Source organism: Protopterus annectens, chromosome 1.part1 (assembly GCF_019279795.1).
Source record: "Protopterus annectens isolate FY-2018-M chromosome 1.part1, PAN1.0, whole genome shotgun sequence".
NCBI lineage: Eukaryota > Metazoa > Chordata > Ceratodontiformes > Protopteridae > Protopterus > Protopterus annectens.
Window position 1 is genome coordinate 1,369,168,454 of NC_056726.1, and position 23,224 is coordinate 1,369,191,677.

The window sequence follows — 23,224 nt, forward strand, 5'->3', positions numbered from 1 at the left end:
CTATGTCACAGGAGTGTTTAGCAACAGGACTGCTGGCAGAAACAACACTACAGAAGGTGTCTGAATAATACGGGATCATCACATCAGTGGCAGTTACAGTATGTCAGGGTTAATGAATTCTATTCACCTATCATTGTAGTCCATACCTCACAGACAAACAGAAGGCATCTGACTATTGAAGTATGTGAATGACTATGACCTTGGAGCAATAGCTGACTCGCATTGTCAATGTTAATAACCCTGTACCCATGAACTACCACCTAGGCAGCGGTCATCATAATGGACACTTGTGTGTGAGGGATGCAGCTGGGCAGTTGTAGTTCCTGTGATAGCTACGTCACCACACCTGTCAGGGAGTCATATGTGGCAACCCTAATAATAATAGGGTGCCATTCATGAATATAGAGATCATTGTCCAGCCATACAGACCACTCAAGTGACCCATATCAGATCACATATTTCCTTTAAGTGGTATTGGCCATGTGCAGATGGCCTACACCAGCCTTCCCATTCCCCATCTTCACTATGTAGCATGATGCATACCCTGAATAAATCCATGTCCAACCCAGTGATGTCGGTCATGCTACACGTACTCATCCTGATCTTGAACACATACTTTATGGACATCCACCTACCACATGCTGGACAGATCCTTGTCCCATACACTTGACATAGTCCTGCCATACTATGCATTCCTGTCCATCAAAGCTGCACACCGCTGCCCTCTCAGACATGGTGTGATGACCGCATTGTAATGCATGGTGTATGTAGCATTAACCCTGTGGATCAGTAATGTGGCACTGCTCCACCTGGCCCCACAGACCCGCCTGTCGGCTACTGCCAGGTAACCTTTCATCCTAGATGCATACATGGCCCATGGCATATAGCCCACTAGTTGACTTTGACTGCACATGCCATAGTCGATATCCATCCCTGCAAATACATTCTGGCTAGCCAGTGTACCATGTGTATCACATGTGCAACACAGGTGATACATGGCAGGATGTTGAATCGCTGTACAGTGCCATGTAGATGTATATGGCAGAACACATACATGTAAAACCTTATGTGAGCATGTCTGCAGGGTCACAGGTCATGTCTGTTAAGGCAGTGTAAGTCCTTATATGTGACATATACACTGTATCAAGGTCAACTGCATTAATGTGGACACATCCAGCCATGTGCTGATAGGTAGGAACACCAGTACAGGCAAACAGACATGCCCACATCAAGACAGCAACCAAATGGAGCATGAGCAATGTAATCAGGTGACACACACACACACACACACACACACACACACACACACACACACACACACACACACACACATATATGGTGATAATATCCACTCAACATTGAGTGTCACATGTGTGTGACACAAACACGTCACTGTCATGTAGGTTTGCAAATACAACTATTTAAACTGAAGTAATGCAATACACATGTATGTTCAGCTGTAATCTCTGCATGTCTCTGAGGTACTGTGACTTGTCTCCATTATTATGGCTTCCTGGTATGCCATGTGCAAGGCTTCCCCCTTTTACACGCTTGGAGGATGAGGCCCTCATCCCATACCTACTCGATAATCACGACATCCTGTTCAGCCATGTGCCACAGGATGCACAGCAGCGGGATGCCCTGTGGATGGAACTTCTCAGGAGGGTTAATGATGTGGGTGGCCACAACCACAGATACCAGCAGGTGCACAGACATTGTACAGACCTCATTAGATGGGCAAAACAGCATGTGAATGCAATCGCCAGGGAACAAGGTGCAACAAGTGGTGGACCACCAACCCAGCCCCCACTCACACGTACAGAGGAGCTACTGGCCAACCTGGGGACACCTGCAGAACCACATCCACAAGCCTTAGCCGATATTGTGGACATGAGTGTCTCTCATCCAAAGAGCCTGGAGTTGCCTGGTAAGTCAATACTGCACCTATAACAACTATATTCCATATAGCTGCATGTGTCACTGTACAGTATGTAATGTAATATATGCAAGGCATGTATACACACATGCCGCATACTATAGTATGCTACTCTGTGTATGCACATATGTGCATACACCATAGTATAGTCTAATGTACTGGTGTATGTGTTATGCACATTGCTCCCTTTAGCCTTTAGCCCATTGCAGGTGAGAGTGTTATTATTTATCAGGAACTGTAATGCACAAATCTATCTGCCATGTGGCCATTCACAACATGTACACATAATATATGGTCCTGTCACAATATACAGTTCGGACTTGCAATGCATCACAATGACTATCCATGTGCCACACTTGCAAACTATGTGAATCATCTCACCGACATGAATCCTCACAAACTTTATTGCCAGATGTGTTGACAGCTGTGCATACAATGGTGGAGGTGCTGTTCACTTTAGGAACATACAACATATCTGATCTACACATGTGGTGAATACAAACAGTACTACACAGTGGGCTGGAGTATGGACAGCACACAGGTTTCACCAGTGTGGATCATAGCCCTGCTATGAATGTCACACAATGTGTTGTTCTATCTTGACATGTCCATGACATCTATTGGCCTGGCTGCTACACTGCCTACCTAACCTGAAAACATATCCCACATACCAACCTTTATCTGCATAACCCTGTTGTCAGTGGAGAATATATGTCATATGGGACAACACAGACATGTGAAATAGATGCCCAAAACTATAATTTGGACAACACATGTACACACATGGCCATGGAGGATGGCCAGTGACATGGAGCAACACACACACTAGAAGTGTTGTGCTTGTGTGTACACCCTGTCGTACAATGGCTACACATGGTTCAGCCATGGCCTTTGTATAATGGTCATAATGTAGATGTGGAATGCTAGACATCCTATAGGCCTGTGCACCTCTTGAGTAGGCGTAACATCAATCCACCACATAGGATGTGTTGAACATCTTGAGGGTGTTGCAACATGACAGCAGTTACCTGTACAGTATCCACATCAGGCCACAGATACAGTACATTCCCGTTGCTGGTGATGGACATAAATGCCATACTAGCTCCTCGTGTGTGTGTGTGTGTGTGTGTGTGTGTGTGTGTGTGTGTGTGTGTGTGTGTGTGTGTGGTACACAGATGTCATGTTGGACATGGTGTACCGACGTGTTCGCCATGTCTGCCCATAGTTGCCAGGCTGCAGCAATATGGTTGCAAATGTGCAGGGGTGTCATCCGTATACCCATCAGTGACCTGTGTCACAACTTCCACATCAGGGTTTAGTGTGTATACACCTCAGTGATATGGGTCACATTTCACAGTATATATGTATTGTATCTGAACACAGTCATGGCTATGAACCTTGTCTGTAACTCACACTGTATAGCACTAGAGACTCCTCATGATTCCCTGCAATGGCCATGCACATCAGCTAAATTTGCAGTATATCTGTAGGGTGGACAGACAACACTGAATTGGTACACCATTGCCCCACTGTATATTCGACAGGACACCATTGTGTTAAACATGTATGCATGTCATAGCACACGTCAGCAGATCACATCATACTACATGTGATTATTAAGGTCTAATGCCACACATCAGCAGGTGTACTGTTAACCTGTGCTGGTTTACATGGTGCAACACAGGGATGTATGCTAACCACTACTATGATTGTGTAATTTGCATGCCATCTGCTATCACACATGCATGCTGTGTGCAACCTAGGTATGTCTGATAACTACCACTATTATTGTCTGCGCTGCATGCTGTCTGCCATATCACATGCATGTTGCATGTCTTCTGTCATATCACATGCATGTGTGTGTGTCTATTGTATAGATTGTAATGTACAGTTCTTGTCTGCCCTCACAGGTGATGTAGGTACATTGCCCTCCTGCAGTACATCAGATGTTAGTGTCCCCACAGACTCTAGCAGTGATGATGGACATATTATTGGGTCACAGGCAGAGTTGTCAGGGGCTGAAACTGTGCCATTGGTTGTCATTCCATCTATATCCTCCGCATCCCAGCACACAGATCCCATACCTGCACATACCCCATCACCAGTGGCCATAGAGGAAGGACAGTTGGCATGTGGTAGCTTGGAACAGGAAAGTGTGGGGGCTATGGAAGGTGTGCCTGCACACCATAGTGTCAGCCAAACTACTGGTGGTGCCCCACACAGGCACGTGGCCAGTGCTGCTTGTAGGAGGACCTCTGGCCAACATGCAACTGCATGACAGAGCACAGCAGCTGGTGTCACCAGACACATGTTTCAGGCTGTAATGGAGGCACAGGCACATGCTGAACTGCGCAGCAGAGAAGATCAGAGGCTACAGAGGGCTGCTGTCCATTCTTTAAACAACAGTATCCAGGCAATGGTAAATGCTCAACAGCAGATTGCTGATGCTTTGGATAGATGGTTGGGTGACATGGTTGGAGTCCTTGACCATGGCATGACAATCCACGAGCGTGAGCTGTCTGTGTTGGAACATCTAGTAGGAGTGAGGTGTCGGGCACATGGACGTAGGCCTGCTACATCACCTGTGTCAGGTCTATGTGTACGAGCTGCCTCACATGCCCACTCCCATAGTGGTGGTAGTAGCAGCAGTGCATCTGGTGCTGTGCTGTCCACACAATGACACAGCAGGCCATGTACACGTGCCCTGGGATGGTCCCAACAGGGACATGGTTCCAGTGGGCTACTGACATCAGACAGTACCCAATCTGCACCTCTGTCTGGTAGTGCCCATGCAACCCCTGGCAAGCACAGGTCACATGTCCATGGCTGGACACCATGAACTGTAATACCTCGCCTGTATAATCTGCAGCTGTCATTATTACCCCTGTGTAGGCCAGACACATGGGAGGACTGTGTACAGACATACACGCACACACTGGACACATATGTAGGGCACTGCAACACATACATGCATAACATCCACACATGCCCAATTAGATCAAAGGCCCAAACCCACACACATGATGTCATCCAATGGTGCAGTCCAGGCCTCTGGCAAACATTAACACCCTGTGCATATGATGATGCCTGTGCCGCATCCCTGACATCCACACCATCAGTGCAGGGACATGCTCATATGGTCTGATGCACAGGGTGAACAGACTAGGATGATGTGTAGTTTACAAATGTTGAGGACTGTTGTCAGTCAGCAGATATACCATGTAGTACAGGTGTACAATACTGTTAACAGTATGTGTCTTGTGTAACAACAGTAAATGCATGTTGGTCATGTTGCTCTGCTGTCCTTCTTCAGGTCTAATTGCATGTGCCAGTGGATGTCAGTGTTTGCAGTTAAGTGTCCCATATGTCAATGTGGACTACTCACAGGTATGTATGAATATACCAGCATGCACCGTGTAGCTGCCCCATACCAGTGAGAATGTCCCACATTACAAATACGTCTACCGTTCCTAAAGCATGATAGCTGTGTATTAAGCTACTGTGGCCACAGATGTGACATCCATAAAGGGTGACATCACAGGTACAGTTACATAGAGTGGTGAGGTAAGAGAGTGGTCTAGCTGATTACAAGGATATAGGCCAGTGGGAAGTGTGATGCCTCAATGGGAATCAGTAATACATGTTCCCATGACAGGATGCCAACACACAACTGCACCCACACACACAGGTATTGACACACATGTATTCAGTGACACTGTAACACACACACACACACACACACACACACACACACACACACACACACACACACACACACACACACACACACACACAGTTGCTACTGGTGTGCTGAGGACCCCTGCCTATGTGCAAATCATCATTACAGTACTGTGCACCTACATGATGCGCCACAGAGAATACACATGTACAGGTAGTCAGTACGGCCTAAGATCGGGGACATTAACACGGATAGTAGAATGCATCACCTGGATGGTGGGATGGGTCCTATCAGTTCAGTATGGTAACATACATCCTCACCCCAGGGACCAGTCAGCCCTACATACACACACACACACACACACACACACTGTGGCATTCAGTAATTAATACACCTATGTCATGCACATACTGATACCTCACGTGTGAGCTACACGTCCCTGCCTATGTCCTGCTTTATACATTGCAGTCTGTGCAGATATGTACACTAGTGTACAGGAGAGTGGGTAACAATTGAGATGTATTCCCCACAATACGTGACAAATATGGACACACACACAACCACACATGCCGGTACTGTGAATCTCAGACCTGCCTAGCTCATGTTATGTATGTCAGACGTACAGCAGTATTGCACGTGTTACAAACTGTACTGACACTTCCTGTGACAACAGTGCTGATATATGCACTAGGGACATCATATCTATTACAGGTGTCAAGTGATTTACCTTCGCTATCACCCTGACTGCTGTCTAAGTTGTGTGTTATGTCCTTCAATTAGCAAAACCATTGCTTACTGGTTACATAGGGTATTGTAGGACCACTAGAGACACACCTGTGAGCTGTCCACAGCAAACATCCATCTGCAAAGATGCCTGGCCACTTAGTTATTTCAGCATATCTGTCCATACCTGTGGTACATCTTTCTGTACATTCAGCATATCACCATATACAGTTGGCAATGTTGAGGCTGCATTGCAGCTGCATGATGTACTAGGATACACGCCACCTGCATACATCAGCAACTGCACATGCATGTTATCTGAATGCACAACACTACATGTAGAGGTGTGTAGGTCCTACAATCCTGACATTTGGTCATGTTTGTAGACATTGCAATTGGTGGATATATGTAATAACATACATGACACATGGACTGTTGTATGATATGATGGGTGACCAGTACAGAGGGGATGTTACCTCTGTCAACATTGATATCACACCTTATGTACTGTTAGCATTCAGCAGCCATGGACCTACATTCCATGTGCATGTGTGTAATGACTGTAGCCACCTGTATGCACAAAGGACTACAACAGCTATGCTATTTACAGGTATGTTGTGTGTGTGGCATGTATATACCCAGGGTAGGTACATGTATGTCATATCCATACATGAGGGTGTTTACCGGTGTACAGCAACAGACATCTGCTAATGGTGGACAGTACTGAGGGCCCTTGGTATGTGTTCAGCTGACCGGGTCACAGACAGTGGTATCATTGCATTGCATAACACATGATGCAATTGTGTCAGTACATGTGTACTGTCTACAGTTGATGTAGAGCTTAGTACAGTACACAGGTCAAGGGTCAAATGGTGGCATACGCATCTGTCATACAACATTCATGGTTGCATGGTGGTGGTCCGAGGGCATGGTGGTGTATGCAGTTTACATCCTAGAATGCAGCATGTGACACTGTGTCCTGCACATGGCTCATCTGTGATGCCTTTCACAGGGGGACTGGTCAGTACATGTGAGTGGCATTTATGTATGTGGGTACACCACCTGGAGCGGTCCGTATCTGTGTTATGGCCCACATGTCTGGTTCTGAGGTATATGGTGGTAGTGCTACGTTCTGAGGTATATGATCGTACTGCTATTGTGCATTACAGAGACATCAGCCACAGATGTCAGTACTCCCCATTGTTGGATCTACAGTGGCCAGCTGTGAATATGGACGCTACACATCTAGCACTGGTTAGCATAAGAAAACAATGCAGTTGTCCTGTAGGTGTATGGGAGTTAACCTGTGTTTAGGACATTTGCCTTGGAATGGCACTGTGTGGGCGGATGCGACTTGAGTAATATCCACACTCCCTTGTATCATGGATGCATGCGATATGTGACAAAGGCCTGCCTACTGTCAGCCATGTCATCCCAGAATGACAGCTGATTTGTTAAAGGCCGGTGTCAAATATATGTAGAGCAGCTAACAATGACAACTACCAGCACCAGAGCCCATTACAATGTGTTATTTGCATCTACCTGTAATAGCATGGCCACTGTGGCCCTCTGTGTTTAGCATCAGAGTGCATACCAGTCAGCCCTGTGCTGCTAGGAGAATGAGCATGCCCAGTATATCCTTGTGTAGATGGACACATAGTAGTGCATTCCGTCAGCCCTGTGCTACTGGGAGTATGAGCATGCCCAGTATATCCTTGTGTAGATGGACACATAGTAGTGCATTCCGACCAGCCCTGTACTACTAATTGTATGAGTATGCCCAGTGACACCTTGTGTTGGTTATGTGCCTCTGTGTATGGGCATGGCCATTGTAACCCTGTATAGTGGTAGTAGTCATCCATTCCACAGATGGGCATACTCCAGGTCAGGATGGATTCATACTTTAAACACACAGGTTCACAGGTATGTACATCTTAACTGCCAGCATCCCTGTTGATGTCCACATTCCTAGACAGTCATAATGACAGCCTTGACATGTGTAGTCTGTGCGGCACTATTTGTATATATGTAGTATTGTAATAGTGATCTGTAAATAGGCAGGTGTTTCGTACCTGACACTGGCATGTGTGTGTATGTCTGTCCCCGTTTGCCGGTGGACTCTAAATTGCTTTTAGACTGGCCACACTCCATACATTTCTTATACCCACTGTTAGCAAGGCCAGTGATGTCACCCATCTACAAATACACTTCTGGGAGGGCTTTGTCCCAGTAATCTCGGTAGCGCATTCTGTAACCACGTAATGCTGTAGTGTAATAAAGTAGTTAGGTCGGTGTTTAACTCCCACACTTGCCGTGTGTGTGTGTGTCTCCCCGTTTGCCTGAGGACTGAGTAATACCTTTTCACTGCTCACACTCCATACATTTCTTATACCCATCGATAGCAAGGCTGATGATGTCACCTATCTACAAATACACCTCTGGGAGTGCTGTGTCCCAGTAATCTCGGTAGCACGTTCTGTAACTGCATAATGCTGTAGTGTAATAAAATAGTTAGGTTGGTGTTCTAGTCCTACACTTGTTGCGCGTGTGTATGTGTGTCTCCCTGAGGACTGAGTAATACCTTTATACTGCTCACACTCCATACATTTCTTATACCCACCGTTAGCAAGGCCGATGATGTCACCCTTCTACAAATACACCTCTGGGAATGCTGTGTTCCAGTAATCTCCGTAGTGCGTTCTGTAACTGCATAATGCTGTAGTGTAATAAAGTAGTTAGGTCAGTGTTCTAGTCCCACATTTGCCATGTATGTGTGTCTCCCTGAGGAGTGAGTAATATCTTTATACTGCTCACACTCCATAAATTTCTTATACCCACCGTTAGCAAGGCCGATGATGTCACCCATCTACAAATACACCTCTGGGAGTGCTGTGTCGCAGTAATCTCAGTAGTGCATTCTGTAACTGCGTACTGCTGTAGTGTAATAAAGTAGTTAGTTCAGTGTTCTAGTCCCACACTTGCTGTGTGTGTGTGTGTGTCTCCCCGTTTGCCTGAGGACTGAGTAATACCTTTATACTGCTCACACTCCATACATTTCTTATACCCACCATTAGCAAGGCAGATAATGTCACCCATCTATAAATACACCTCTGGGAATGCTGTGTTCCAGTAATCTCCATAGCGCGTTCTGTAACTGCATAATGCTGCAGTGTAATAAAGTAGTTAGGTCGGTGTTCTAGTCCCACATTTGCCGTGTGTGTGTATGTGTGTCTCCCTGAGGACTGAGTAATATCTTTATACTGCTCACACTCCATAAATTTCTTATACCCACCGTTAGCAAGGTCGATGATGTCACCCATCTACAAATACACCTCTGGGAGTGCTGTGCCCAGTAATCTCGGTAGCGCATTCTGTAACTGCATAATTCTGTAGTGTAATAAAGTAGTTAGGTCGGTGTTCTAGTCCTACACTTGCCGTGTGTGTGTCTCCCCGTTTGTCTGAGGACTGAGTAATACCTTTATAATGCTCACACTCCATACATTTCTTATACCCACAGTTAGCAATGCCGATGATGTCACCCATCTACAAATACACCTCTGGGAGTGCTCTGTCCCAATAATCTCTGTAGCGTGTTCTGTAACTGCGTAATGCTGTAGTGTAATAAAGCAGTTAGGTCGGTGTTCTAGTCCCACACTTGCCATGTGTGTGTGTCTCCCCATTTGCCTGAGGACTGAGTAATACCTTTATACTGCTCACACTCCATACATTTCTTATACCCACCGTTAGCAAGGCCGATGATGTCACCCATCTACAAATACACCTCTGGGAGTGGTGTGTGTGTGTGTGTGTGTGTGTGTGTGTGTGTGTGTGTGTGTGTGTGTGTGTGTGTGTGTCTGCTTGCACGGTGAGACAAGTACAGTGCTTTGTAGTATTTGCTGTAGTGCGCGGTATGGATTTGTATACAGGACATGGCAAGTGTGTGTTTGTCTGTCAGAGCCTGTGTAGAGATTTCTGTGATTGTCTGTTAGAGCCTGTGTAGAGATGGCCGTGATTGTCTTACCATTGGACATGTTTGGAAGTGGGTTTTGTAGTTTTCCTATATAGTATCCATCTTATGACACATTGGCCACCTCACGAGGAGTACAGCTGTCAGTCAGCCACGGCACTGAGTTGGCAAGCCATACCCATACATCTGGCAAAAGGGTTGGTGAACTAAGTATGCAGCCCTACTAGTACCCGGTATATGTCCCACACCCATGTGCCTTGCACATACAACCTTGCCTAGGATATCCCACTATGTTGCTAGTAACATGCACATTGAACACAGATAGTAGGTATAGTGTGACTGCAGTGGCCTGCAGAGGACATGGCACCCTGTACAGCGGTACGATTGGCACATATATGTAGACATTGTGCCTTCACTATGTTCCACACTGAATGGCTGCAACATAAGTGGTGCCATCATATGTGATCCACTAAGGCCAGACAATGCTCTACACATGTGCCCTGTATGGACCCATGCCACTGACACCACGGAATACCTGTCCATTCTATACATGAAGGTGCAGGACCGACCTGCTCACTGTAAGCAGGTTTCGCCACACCAGGCCAGTATTGGCATATCAGGGTATAACAGGCTGTGTACACTACATGTGTCTGCCAAACCAGGTACACCTGTACATGTCACTGTACAGTATTGTGGGACATGCACATCCCAGGCAATGTCCATGTGAAGGACTATCAAACACAGACATGGCATGCATTGCAAAGCTATGGCCTATACATTGGTAACCAGGATGTCAGGCCAGATATTGCAGTACCCATCTGTGTGGGACATTGCAGACACTACACCCCTGCACTGCACACCATTGTTGGGTGACTCAGTTGCAAGGATTACCCCCTCACCCAGCCTTGTACAGCCATCTTGCACAGCCAAGCACTACACACCCAAGGAGCAATGCATACCTGCATGACAGTACTGGCACCCTGTGTCTGCATGTGAGTTGTGATGCTCCCAACCACAGTCACTCCCAGTATAAACCTAGCTGGCATACCAGCAGTTGTCAAGCACTTTCACATGGCCTAGCCCATTGAACCTCCAGATATCCCCTGTGGTGCATGTAGTCCTGTGCATTACTGTGGTGTGGCAAACCAAGCAGTTACAGTGTGTATTTGCCGCCCTGGCAAAGGTGTCAATGCATGTCCATTAGAGTGTGGTTGTGGTGACAATGGAATCCGTTCACGTGGACTGACGTGTGACACACCTACTGTATGTTTACTATAACTGTTGCAGATGGCATTCACTCACCTACACACATGTTCTTACAGCACTGCAATATAGTGACTCTGTGGCACATGTAGTAACGTCATGCACATGTAATAGTAATGAGTAGTCAGGGTTTGACCCTGTACTATTCAGCGTGTGGCAGATTATGGTGAAGTCTCCAAGCCCTTGCCTGGTGTACATTGCCTGTCCCGCACGCACACTCTCTGGTGGATGTGAAGTTGTATACCTGCACAGCAGCAGCATGTGTATTGTAACAGATGGAAATGGTCAGGTGATGGCCTCTGCACCTATTGCAGTCCTCCTCTAGTAGATTGCATGTGGTACAGCTGTGATGTTGTTCCCATAGCCATCTGCATGATAAAGACAGTACACTATCTAGGGAAAGATGTTATTATCTGACCATGACAGTCGCTGTGAGTGGTACCTGGATGTGGTGTTCTGACATGATATCTGGATGTACCTCAATCATTTTCAACAGTGGGAAATAGCCTAATGACAAGAGGGTAATGTGCCACACAACTACATCATGTAAGTGTAGCTATGCTGCATTGAGACTACTGCCTGTTTAACATGTGTGTGGTAATGGCTATTCTGCATGTTAAAATACAGACATGACAGTACTCTGTTCACGAGGGGACCCTATCTGTAGGGCCATCTGTGAACAGGTCAGTGTGTACAACCATTTGTTTCCTGTGTTACATACTGAGCACACTTCCGTGCACAGCAGAAGCATGGTGTGGGGATTGCAGACAGTACATGATGATAGGGATGTGTTACTGCCATCACATCCCTGACTGGAGATGTGTCACATGAGACAGTGGTATGACTGACACTGTGTGGGATTCACAGTGACAAGCCAATGATGGGCAACTGTTCATAGCTGTGGTCACACGTCTACTACACATTCTACAGTTGTCATGCGGTATATATGCATGTGTTGTGCTCCCTCTGCAAATGTATACTATCTGTTGGGTTGCTGATGATATCTATGCATACTGTCGTAGGTAATCCTGTATGCTGTTGTCTATCACTAAGCCATATGTGGGTTTAAAATGCAACACCACAGGCCGAATGGATTGGTAGGTCCCAGCAGATCCTCCTGTCCCACTTCAGCTGACCATGGCACCGGGCACTAGCACATCTGGGGCCCAGCCATTAACATCAACCTCTGTTGGCTATGCACCACCTTCTGGTGCTCCACCATGGAGGATGGAGCATGTCCCCCTTGGGAGCGGGACCAGACAGGTACATATCTGCTGTCATGCATTCCCGGACATGTTTCATAGGTGGCTTCCTAAGGGGTTACGAAGCCAGATACGCCAGCTCAAGGGCGGAGTGTCACATTTACAGGGTGATGCTGCCTGTCCTAGACAGTCCACAGCACTGCCTCCTTTGAAGCTGTGTAGGTGCAGTGGCAGTTGCCCATGGCTGGAGACCTCTGTCCCCCTGTTCCCATAGGCTTTTGAATGCCTAAGACCCATTCCCATCCAGGGTGTATCCCCCCCCACATGTGTCATATACCAACCCTGTATGCTGTAATTTCTGTGCTCCTACCTATCCTCCACGGCCATACCTACACCCCTTCCCCAACATCTGACCCTCACCTATGGACACATAAGGCAATTTGGCTCCTAGGACACCATCTGCCCTATACATAGCTGTACATTACACACACGTGCCCACTGGACACATGAAACCCTTGTAATATGCATCATGGCATACTACTGTTATCCTCACCACTGTCCCTCAGGTGCACGGTCCTTGTATGCATATCTCTCCTACATGGTTCAGGTATACGTGAGGAGGATGACCCCATTGTACACATAACACTCCCGGTCCCTCTATGGTTGCCCCATTTACCTTTATCATGATGATGATGTTGCACATTGCAGGGGGTACTGTTCACACATAATGATTGGACAGGTACTGTTATGTTAATTTACATTACATGCACAGAGTGATGTATACAGCCAATGTACAACTATTGTCTGTCTGAGGGAGTCTTGTGATCACATAGAGCAACACCACTACATAATACAGATGTCGCTGGTGTTTCCCGTTTCATTTGTTTGTAATGCTTTGTTGCCACATGGCATGTCCCTGATACAACTCTATATATGTATGTACCTATATGCTGGACATAAACACTCACATGTACTTCTACATGATGGGATACATTCCTATACTGTTGAATGACCGCGCTGTATGATATCCTCTGGTTACAGCCTCTTACGCTAGATTAGCCTCTACATTGCTTAACCAATCCAATACTCATATACTGTTAGCCAAACACGCTTACACCCGCTCGTTCACACACTTGCTAATGCACCGGCATTGGTGCTTGCATCTGTCACTCACACCCCTGCGTGTGAGTGAGGACCACAGTATTACCTTGTGATGTCTATTACATCTTACTACATGACTCCAGTATCAGGATTGGCCACCCATTAGGAGACGGCATCGCATTCAGCTGTACGGAATCAGCGGCCTGTCCAGAGATTCATTCATATTTGTGTGTTCCTCTTAGGAATACCTTGTGATGCCTACCACATCGGACTACATGACTACAGTCATAGCCGGCCTTAGGCATAGGCCAACTAAGCGTCCACCTAGGGCACCGCTTTAGTGGGTGCACTTTACCAGTACTTATTTGGTGTAGCTAGACCAGGATGGGGGCACTGGGTGGTGTGGTGGGGGGGTGCCGTTGTGCCCTCTGCCTAGGGCACAAGTTGACTTAAGGCCACTCCTGACTACAGTATCGGGAATGGCTGCCCATTAGGCAACCGCATGGCATTCGAATGTACGTAATCAGCGGCCTGTCCGGTGAATCATTCATAATTGTGTGTTCCTCTTACAGTCTGCTCCCACCTTGTAATGCCTATCACATCGGACTACATGACTACAGTATCGGGAATGGCTGCCCATTAGGTGACGGCATGGCGTTCGACTGTACGGTATCCACAGCCTGTCCAGTGAATTAATCATATTTGTGTGTTCCGCATACACTCTGTTCCCATCTGGCTGATACATGGGAACCGAGATCCTGCATTACAAACGAGTAGTTGGGTTGTGGTAGCCACATCCGTCGGACGGGTCATGCTACCTCATACCTATTATAGGTTTGCCACCTACTCAATTGGCCAAGGTAGGACTTTAGGGTAACCACCTGTCCCATTTTAAGAGGGACAGTGTGAAAATATTCAAGACATAGCACATGTCCAGATTACAGGACATTATTATATTCTACGTTTCATTAATGATTGCATACAACAGTTATTTTATATATGACACTTCTATATGTTATGTGAAGTAGCATAACCAATTCACATGCAACTAGATGAAGCTTTTATTTGTGCAAATAAGTGTAATCCTGTACTATGCATGGCTGTAGTTTTGTTTAGTCCTGGAATGTCTGACATTTGTACAGAATATGTCCCACTCTGGCCATTTGGAAAGGTGGCAACCCTATAGGACCTGTATGTGCACACATCAGACTTTGCAGGGCAACACACCCACAGTCTGTAGAAAGGGGTGTACTTCACTGTTTTGCCTAAATAAAAGGATACTCTTGTAGCATTATAGTTGCTTATACTGTTACCTATAACATTTAGGTGTTTCAGAGGAACATAATTGTTTTATGCTACTACTACAGACAATATAGGTAGTCTTTGCCCTAAATCACAGGACATTTGTCTTAATTACAGTTATTATGCAGGACACAACTGCCCATAGGGGAGTGTCCCTCGCAAAGGTGGACAGGTGGTAACCCCATACCTTTTATTCTATCAATCTTCTAAGGTAGTCGGCAGAACATGCGCTTTGTCTCACTATCAGACCTCTCATACAAATGGGGAAGAATAAACACTGAATCAGGGACACTGCATAATGACCTCAGGGACACATTTAGAAGGTTGGTGCTATTAACCTGACACATTGATGGACATAGAGCACATATGTATTCATACACATTTTCTGAGGTGCATGCAGTTTATGACTTTTACATGTTGTCATTATTCATTACGTGTATTCCGCCACCTTTCCTCCTAATATCTCTAGTTCTAGGATAGTTTAGTTGAGACTATGTTAGGATTCTGATTCGTAATCATGGACGTCCCTGGTTATCAGGGACAGTTCAATGATATGGTCCCTATGTATTCCCCCAATGGTTTACAGACTGTCCAGTAGATGTGCTCTTATAGTTTGGGAGGTATATGCGTCTGCTATACCCACATCAGAATATTACTTACACCCACGGGGCAGTCCTAATACATGTCTGCCAGCCAACACATGCAGGCCTAGCCCCATAATCACATACCCATAGTTCCCCCACCTGACACTACTCTACAGCACTCATCCTTACTGTGGGTGCAGGTGGACACAGGTGGGATATGATCACAACCCTACACACTGCCCACTCTCCCTGTGTTAGGACACATGTCATACGTTGTGTCAACCCATGTGTTATCAGGCTTGCACAACCTACTGCTCCATGTACAGCTACATCCTAGTCTTAATGGTGTTCCCCCATTGGTTGAAAGGTACCAAATTTTTGGTGTCCCGCAAGGGATGCCACTGTCCATGTTTAAAGTGTAGACCTTGTACATCTCTCCCACTGGTAATATCCTGCCGGTGGTCTGGGAACCAGTGTTGTATTTACTTTTATTGCATGTCTGTATGTCTCACTGGCCTAGCTGGGGTGGGTGATAAGTAGATGTTTGTTGAGTGGACCTCCCACCAACATATGCCCGGTCTAAACATATTACCCATAACTGCTGTAACATAACCTAGGTATATACATGTGTATATTTACTGTAGCATATATATATCTATTTACATTAATATATACAGACACATCTGCATATGTATTCATACATGTATATTCATATCTTGCTGTTTTATATATATATATATATATATATATATATATATATATATATGTATAGTTATATATATATGATTATATTTATGTGCATCAGTGTTTCAATACATTCCCTGCTCATACGCACTTACACATGCATAATGGTGTTTATAAGCTTCACCATCATACTAGTGCCTTATTCATTATAACGCCGACACACTCCATTTATCTTGTAATTGGTATGTAACACGTTATACAGCAGACAGATGTCGCTATATGTTCATGTAGGGATTACCGATGGTAATTGGAATGTGACAGTGTGATTTGACCCATCCCTCTTCTGCACAGCCTATTATTCCATGCACTGTCGATGTTTGTATGGGCACATTCCTATTATTTATGTCAACAAATGGAATGCATGTGTTACAGAATTTGTACGTCAACATATATTGTTGTCTGCATGTGAGTATGCATATATACCTATTACGACCTAGCTGATCTCCACGGGGCAGTCCATTAGAACCGGCCCATTCAACCCTGGCACGCCTGGATCCATAATTGCATATCCATAGTTCCTCCACCCCACCTGTGTTAAATTTACAGCCGTAACATCCATTATCCACTTGTTATCGCAGCCATGACACATCTTTACACATTTCCCTCTTCAGAGCATTTGGGGCCCTACACACATTCTGTCCCACCTCATGTATTCACAGGGTCTCCCGCCATGTATATTTGCACATACGTGCCTTTCCTGGTGTTATGGAACACATCCATTTGGGCTTTCCAATTTTTGGAGGTCCCAGCATGAAACTACATTCCGCCTGTGTGTAAAGTAGACCTAGCATTTCAACTATGTTACTCCCAGTGGTAATACCCTGCCTGTGGTGTGAGTAGTGGTGCTCTGCTCACTCCTGGGCAGCTTTTTAACACTGAAAGCACTTTACAATACCAACATTGCTCTTGATTCCCTTCACATCTCTTGTGCATGCTTTACTGTTACAATGTCCATTCTATATACATATATATCTATATACATATATATCTATATATATATATATATATATATATATATATATATATATATATATATATATATATATATATATATATATATGTGTGTGTGTGTGTGTGTGTACATATATATAAATATATATATATATATATATATATATATATATATATATATATATATATGTTACATCTGTACATACAAACATACATTTCCTATGCTGGGAGCCGCTTACACCCATGCAGGCGCACTTGCCTATACTTACTGTGCATTACATATGTTTACTGTCGCTTATTTATGCTTATTTGTGCCTTATACATTATGACAATACCACTTTGATTGAAAGGAACTGGGTAATAGTCCCATGCAATACACACATTCACCTTTACATGTTTAAATGTCGGCTTTACAGCAGAGCAACATTAATTCCACAAGGAAAATGATATGTGCTATTGTCGACCTTGAACCGTGAATGCCTTTTCATTAGGCGGATGTTCTAACCACTACACTATTGGTGTTCTGCCTCATTTATATGTATACCCATGGTGCATAGTTACCCAAACATATGCCTCATCACTTCACTTACACAGCAGGCATCCATTTACCTGTTGGGAAAAATGCACTACTACACATGCGTCATTCCCTATTCCCTATTGCTCTGGACTCGTGCCGCATGTTGACTCACTCCGAGGATATTCAGACCTCTACAGCCTATAGTCCTGGCACATACGTGTGTTTGATTGTTAGGGTTTTCATATGGTTTTCCAAGTTTAGGTTTGTCTGACTGACAACCAGGACTGCCCTGTACCTAGTTGAAAGTCAGACTTAGTAAGGGGAGATCATTCGTTCCACCTTTAGCGTTGTACCTGTGGTTGGGGATGCAGAGGTGTGCTCACCGATGGCCATCCTGATATATAACAGCACTAAATATTATGGCTGGTTCCACTGCTGTTTCCCTTCACATTCGTTGTGACTGCTATATCGTGACCATGTTCATTCTTCATAACTACATATATATATATTTATATCTCTCTCCATATATATCGGTCTGTACATACACATGCATATACACCTACATACGTTTTTACATTCCACATACTGTTTAATCACCGCCACCTACCTGCTTGCATACCTGCTTTTGTCTAGGGTTGCCACCTTTTCTAATGGACAAAGTGGGGCATTTTCAGGACACACATCAGATTTTACAGGCCGACTCATACCCACGATCAGTACAGGGTTTAGAACTTTACTTATTTTCCTAGATGAGAGTTTATTCTTGTAGCAGTTTAGTTACTTATTCTGTTTCTTGTAAAATTTACGTATTTTACATACAGAAATAACTGTTTTATGCAAAAGTTACATGAAATATGGTACATAATTATTTCCTACAATCACAGGACATTTGCCATTGTATTATTTTTGGTCAGGACACACCTGCCCAAACAGGGACTGTCCCTCACAAAGTGGGACAGGAGGTACCCTGCTTACATCTGTGCCTAATAACCCTATATCCAACTGCCACTATGCAAATGTGTAAAGTATATATTCTCGATAATGCATGTGGGGAGCCGTGCATCACGGTCAGGTATTTAATCCCGGGTAGTAGGTTCTGCATGACCGGCTGGAGGCTGAGCAGTCTCATGAACCACTCCTGCACATACAACTTGTGTCCAGATGTCTACAGGACTGGACATCGTGTCGTGACACCAAGTCTGATGTTTACACAGGATACTTATCCCATGAGGGATGTCCAAAAATTGAACAGACCAATAACCGCCAATAACCTTTGATATTTTTGGATTTATGAAAAATGTGATAGGGTTATACATGCAAGGGATACATAGTTTGCAATCATGAGACTGCCTAGAGTGAGACTGCCTACTAGATATGAGTAGTGGTCACTATGTGCAGATATGGCTGCGCCAAGCTAGCAGCCCGAGTATGGCTAGATTTGGAGGACGTTCAGGAATGGGGGGGTTGTGTGCTGTAGAGGAGATGATGGGTATTCAATTATGCATCCTGGTGTGTTGTGGTTGGATGGTTCAGTTCAGGCCAGACCATTATGTGGGTATGTGCCAGTGACGTTTCTGTACATGTGTATCGCACATTTTAATATTCATATGTTTGTGGGGTTGTGTTCAACAGTATGGCCTGTCAGGTTGTATTGCGGATGTGTATGTTTGTTCTTTGTGTTTCTTTCTGATTCACCCACTGCTCCCTCGTACACCTCCAGTTCACCTATTGTGCATCCAACACAGTCCCCCCTTGGCAAAGTATTACATTACCCATCCCCCCACCCCCATATTCCACACACTCCCTCCATCCCTTCTCTGGTTAATGGCCCATGGCATGGTCAAGGAAACACATCGCATACACTACATATCTCTAGTACCTGCATGGTTGTGAGGACTACCCTAGCATTCTTCACCTTCCACATGCTGTACACCATGCACATAGGTACATGCAAATACTTATCTTTCATGACATGGTAAGTAGACCCGGGTAATACCCGTTCATCTTTGGTCCTCTGACAAGGACGCCTTGGACCACGAACGGGCAGATTTTGGCTGAAAGCTCTGACCATTGGTAGGATTGCCACCTTTTCATATGGCCAGGATAGGATATATTCGGGACACACTTCAGATTTTACAGCCCAACACATACCCACGGTCAATACAATGGATAGTACTTTTGTTTTATGCCTAAATGTAAGCTTATTGTTGTAGCAGTTTAGCTGCTTCTTCTGTTTCATTTACTTGCTTATTCTGTTTCTTGTAACATGTAGGTATTTTACATATGGAAATAAGTATTGTATGTGACTATTACATAAGATTTGGGACATAATTATGTCCTACGATCGCAGGACATTTTACATTTATAATGGTTTTGGTATGGACACAACTGCCCAGAGGGGGACTGTCCCTCACAATGTGGGACAGGTGGTAACCCTGACCATTGGGCTAGGCTTAGCTATTGGCGGCATGCTAACACGATGCGTTTCACTTCCACTTGGTATAACTATCGACACTACAATGGAATATGGGCACGGGGTTTTAAATGTCATTTGTTTGAGGGATGGGGACACAATATTCAGCTACGTGCATTTGTGTTTGCTTCTTATTTTTGTGTTCGCAAAACTGTCTTGCATGCTTTGCATACGTTTCAGTATCCATGGACACTGACAGGTGTGATTACTATTAGAGGCAGGCTGTACTAGTCAGCATTTTAGGTTGCACATAAGCAGCTGACATGTCCATGCCTGCGTGCGGTGCTTGGACACGCCCCCTGCACTCGTGCACATTTCCTATGGATGTGGCGGCAGCGAGCCTTCATTAATATGCATATGGCGCTACTGTGCCATCTCTACACTGCATGGTCGGTGCAAGCCTATCACCGTCCTTGCGCCGAGCTTCATGAATCCCAGGGCCTATCTTTTGCCTGATAAATTATTGTAAACATATGAAACTTTGTTTGAATTTTAATTATTTCTTCTTTCTGTAGATCATTTAAAGACAATGAAGGTTTGTCTCTTTTATGAGGTAGATATTATTATCCAGGAACACCTCCTGCAGGAGGAAGCTGTTGAGTGATTAGTGTTAAGATGCAGGGCCCTAAGAGAAATCAGGTATATTAGAACATTAGGGTTTATCGGGTTGATGCAGGTGTTGAAGGTGAGGGATCGATGAGCTACTTCTTTTTGGTGTAGGCATTTTGCTAGCCCATCCTCCTTCCCTGGCTTTATGAATTAGAAAGTTGAGGGGCTATTTCAGTCAGATTGCCCCCCCCCCCTTTCTTTTGGCAGTGGCAAGTGCATCAGTGGCATGGGTGGACATTGCTTATGCTGCTCTGCCAAGTGAAGAGTTGCATTTGAGTGAGCGGTCTGGGATGTTGTCTGGATGCTAACAGGAATTAGAACACTGCCATCCATTGTTATTGTTTGTATGATAATTATTATCTTACTGGTATTTGGATTGTCCCATACATGTTTAAGGCAAGTTTATTATGGTGGACTAAGAAAATTAATAAAAATTGATTACTTGGCAAAATTTGGTGGAGTTAGTGTATTTGAGAAGGGTTCATGGACAGCGAATAATTCAAAAGTCTAAGTATGGCTTATCTTTAAAGAAAGGCATTCAGCAAATTATACTTTCTCTTAAGGAGATTAATATGAAGATGAGAATATTTCTTCATATGTACTGAAAAAAAGCTAACCAAAGTAAACAAAGTTTTTAACACAATTAATTCTTTATTCAACAGTAACCCAGGTACTCATTAACATTCTATACAATTTGTGCAGAAGCTAACATGGTCTAATTTGTTAGCATAATGAATGACTTTGCTTATTAAATAAGCAAGAAGCCAAGGCACATAACATGATGATTAGCCTTACCTCAAGGCCACAGCATGGGCTCCTTGCCACGCTGTGGCAAGCATGTGTCTGCATGATGTAAACAAAAGGGTGTGCACTACAAGGCAGACAGTCAGAATAGAATGCAATCAACAACATCAGATAAGTAAAGCAGGGATGCGTGAGCAGGAAAGGGACACTCAAGGTTGTTACCAATGCAGTTCATTGACTGAAACTGTGGGCATGCTGAGAATCACTTGTGATGAGATTTGTATTAACAGTCATGAAATGTTCAGCATAAAAAAAAAAAAAAACTGTTGTAACTGTTGTAGTTTTATGGGCATGCATGTATGCAGACTATGGGCTTTCCAAGTAAGATTGCTGTATGGAAATCCATAAGCCCAGAAATATATTAACCAGATACTCTCAACAAGAGTGAACATTAAAGGTTGACAACTACTGGCACACTTGTTCATGCTGGCAGCCCTCATTACTGATTGTATATTATGGTGCAGCCATAGTACCAAACGTATTCCCCTTTTCTTTTCTCATTCAGTTCTCTCATCATGGCATGCAGAGACTGCGTGTTATAATTGTGTGTTATGAGTTGCAAATCCTTTGGCAAATATAGAACCAGTGTCAATCAACACCATTCAGCCTATCGACCACTACTCTGGAGTAAGGCCAAGTATGCACAAGTTGTTACTTTTCACATTAAATAAATGTAAGAGAACCTCACTACAGGTGCTAAAACATGCTAACTTTTAATATAGACTCAGAATGCAAATATCTGGGAATCCTTATGACCAGTAACATGGATGTGTTGGTAGAACAAAACTCTGCCCTTCTTATGTGGTATATTCAATAAAGAAAATGTTCTTCTAAAATCAAAGGTTACCTTTTTTACATGAGTTTCAGGCAATGAAGATGTTTCTGCTGCCAACATGATCTTTATACTCAGACATTTACCATACACAACCTTCTCCAGCACTTTATCTAAGTGCCAGTAATAACTAGGTTATTATTTATGGGATGCTAAAATTCCAGGAAGTAACAGAAGGAAATTATACATGGCCTGCAGTGAGGGAAGTTTGGTCTGCCTAACTTAGTTAATTATGAGCTGGCAAAGATTGGATGGTTCATTCATAGAAGCAAGAAATGACCCTGCACCTGTATAGACCATACCAGAAACTCTCTTACAGATACATTTTATAGGATGTTTGGGACCCAGGAGATACAGATGAATTTTTTTTTTAAATACGAAAAGGATAGCTAAGGACGGAGTTAGAGCCATTTCCCTTTATTGTTTCATATGGTATAACGCAAACTTAACAAGTAAACAAGAAACCAATCTATTGGTTGAACTGGATTGAAACAGGGATTATCTATGTGAAACACCATGTTCAATACCCCCTCATCA